Below are 2,837 nucleotides of genomic sequence, written 5' to 3'. Positions count from 1 at the left end.
TGTTAAATGTGCATATAAGATTTAACAATAAGATTATATTGTTAAATGTGCATATAAGATTAATAATAATAAGCATGTGAGTTCATATGACAAACGATATGAATATAGAATAATCATGAAAATATTATAAATGAAATTTATAATATTTTAAAACATTACTACAGAGAAATACGGAATAAAAGACTTATAAAAATGAATTTCTCTGTCACTGAACATAACTGTAAATATCTACCAAGATTTGTGATGATTGGACAAACTATGATTTATAGCACAATTTGAACCTGACCCACGCCCTCATTCATTAACGGCATCACCCCCTTATTGATTAATATTGAATTTTTAAGCAGCTTGAATAATTCTCCACCAATTTCGGTGATGTTTGGACATCAATTCATGGCCAAATTGGCACTAGCCAATGCACATATTTGAAAAATTGTTTTACACATGTGGTGTTAAGAAACATATCTTGCTGGTTTTGTAAAGATTGGACTACGATTTTGATTTAGTCTAAGTTGTGTTATGCCATGCCCATTTTTTGCATTTGGAGTGCCCAAAATGGTTGATTTTGAATGAAACTTTTAGGGTATGCTCCAGGTATGTACTCTATGTGGACATGTACATATACTGTATATTATGTAATGTATGTAATGGTTTTTGATTTTCTACTTTTGTGCTGAGATCCCCTGACAATTTGGTAACAGTCAGACGTAGAGTTTGAAGATGTGTCAGAAAATGACTTTTACAGTCAAGGCTTTTTGTGAGCATATTGAGCTGGACATGTGTGTCCGTTTGAACTAAATCAGATTACTGTGTGATGGTTCTTGGCTTTCCAAAATTACGTTTTGTGTTAATAACTGTGGCATTATGTGGCCAACTGCAGTTATATTGCATGGAAAACACTTGCACGTAATTTCCAGTTATTGGGAATTTCAGCTGTGGCGTAAGATAACTCACAAATAAGGCAACAAATAATAATATTAAATCTGTAAAAACTCTACCTCTTCAGTGTTTAAACCCTAAAAATCACATGTGCAAAACTAAAGTATTTTTGTCTATTTAAACTTAAAACATATTCACTTTCACATTTGGTACAGTTTAGCAATAGAAAATGTTGTGAAACAGTGCTAATTACGCTAAGTGTCGGTCTCCGAATGCAAATTAATTGTCCTATTGGAGGAAATGTCATTCATATATGAGGCTCCTTTATCAACTGCAAGGTCAATATTGTTTTTCACTAACAATAAAAAAAAAAGTTATCTGTACATTTATATGAAACTAAGCTCTAGGACAGGGGTCTTCAACAGAAGGTCCGCGACCCCTAGGGGGTCCGCGGAGGTACTGCATGGGGGTCGCCCAAGTTTCAAGTTTATCAAGTTTTGGTTGATTAGACTTTTTTTTATATCCCCCCACCCCCCCCCCCCTTGAATTTTTTCCACTAATTGAAATGTCTTTAAATACACATTAACATGAATTCAACACACTGTAGTAAACAGATAAATGGAGGCAGAAGATGTCTTTCAGTCATCAATGCACACATTCAGCGACACACAGGAGCTCTTTCAAGCTGGGCACCGTTTCATTCACAACACCTGTCCCATCAACGAGGAATCAGAATCCGAATCAGAAATACTTTAGTAATCCCAGGGCGAAATTACTTTCGTTACATTACTCCATATGTAATAGACATTACTTACTTACTTCAGTTTGATATAAAAAAAATGTATACAATATATATAATTAGGGGGTCCCCGCTCCATCTCGCCATCAGTTTGGGGGTCCTTGGCCTGGAAAACGTTGAAGACCCCTGCTCTAAGAGCTTTCCATCTTAACTCTTATCCCTGTTGTATTCAGAGATTGACTATTTTTATATATATTTTTTTTGAACAAAGACTTTATTTTATCAGATCAATATTCAAAATCAATGATTAATACAATAAGTCAGAAAAACAACAGTTTCCAATACAACCATATGCACAGTTGAACAACAACAACCAAACAAGTCGGCGAGCTGAAAATCCAGGATTTTTTACATGGGGTATGAAATAAAGGGAAAATCTTTCTCGAGTGACTTTTATTTTTCTCTTAAGAGAGATATATGTTAAGTCTACCTATAAAGTATGTATCTGTGTGTTTACATTTATCTTATTTACTACAATATTAATTGGAAATATGTCTTCAAAGGATTCCACCTTTTCTCAAATAGACCAGTGGACAAGTTTAATTTTGCTGTTATTTTCTCCATCGTATAAACGTTCACTATCTTCTCTTTCCATTGATTTACAGTAGGGGGTAAAGGTTTATACCAACATACTGTTATCATTTTTTTGGCTACGAGAACAAGGATACCAAATAGGTATTGTTCTTCTTTACTTAAATTATTTGGGGGAATTCCCAGAACAAAGATTCGGGGGTTCCAATCAATATAAGTATGTAAGATATTTGAAATTTCCTCTCTAATTCCCTCCCAGAATTTCTTAATCTTTGGGCAATCCCAAAAGACATGAGTATGATCTCCAACTAGTCCGCATTGTCTCCAGCACAAATTTGATTTAGTTTGATCAAATTTGGAAATAATATACGGGGTTTTGAAATATCTAACGATTATTTTCCAATAAAATTCTTTCCATGTTGGACTGTTGGTCAGTTTATGTCCAGTTACACACACTTGCTCCCATTCTTCATCTTCAATCACCTCATTCATTTCTAGTTCCCATCTTTCTTTTATCCCAGGATGTCCCTTCGACAGGCACGACCGTAAGCATTTATATACAGTGGGTACGGAAAGTATTCAGACCCCTTTAAATTTTTCACTCTTTGTTTCATTGCAGCCTTTTTCC

This window comes from Etheostoma cragini, chromosome 13 (assembly GCF_013103735.1).
Source record: "Etheostoma cragini isolate CJK2018 chromosome 13, CSU_Ecrag_1.0, whole genome shotgun sequence".
Taxonomy (NCBI): Eukaryota; Metazoa; Chordata; class Actinopteri; order Perciformes; family Percidae; genus Etheostoma; species Etheostoma cragini.
The sequence above is the reverse complement of the archived record's forward strand: the minus strand, read 5'-3'. Positions refer to the sequence as shown.